The sequence below is a fragment of the Olea europaea genome, unplaced genomic scaffold (genome assembly GCF_002742605.1).
Source record: "Olea europaea var. sylvestris unplaced genomic scaffold, O_europaea_v1 scaffold5761, whole genome shotgun sequence".
Lineage (NCBI taxonomy): Eukaryota > Viridiplantae > Streptophyta > Magnoliopsida > Lamiales > Oleaceae > Olea > Olea europaea.
The window spans coordinates 765-1,038 of record NW_019264102.1 but is presented as its reverse complement, the minus strand read 5'-3'; positions in this window follow the sequence as shown (position 1 = coordinate 1,038).

Below are 274 nucleotides of genomic sequence, written 5' to 3'. Positions count from 1 at the left end.
AAAAATACGAAGTGGGGTTCATTTGAGAAAGTCAGATTAGATTTGGTAGATATAGTCAATTCACGTGTGTCACTCGTCTCGATAGTCGAACCCAACTTGATCTACCTGTAGAAGTTCTAACTCACATAAAGAATTGGAAATGCATCTTGGTCGTGCATTTCATGTTCCTTATAGATGCATCTAGTCAATTGTGGAACCTCCATAGACGAAAATTCGTTACTTTGAGATGATAGAAGAAAGAAACAAAATCTAACGTGTTACACTTGCATTTTCT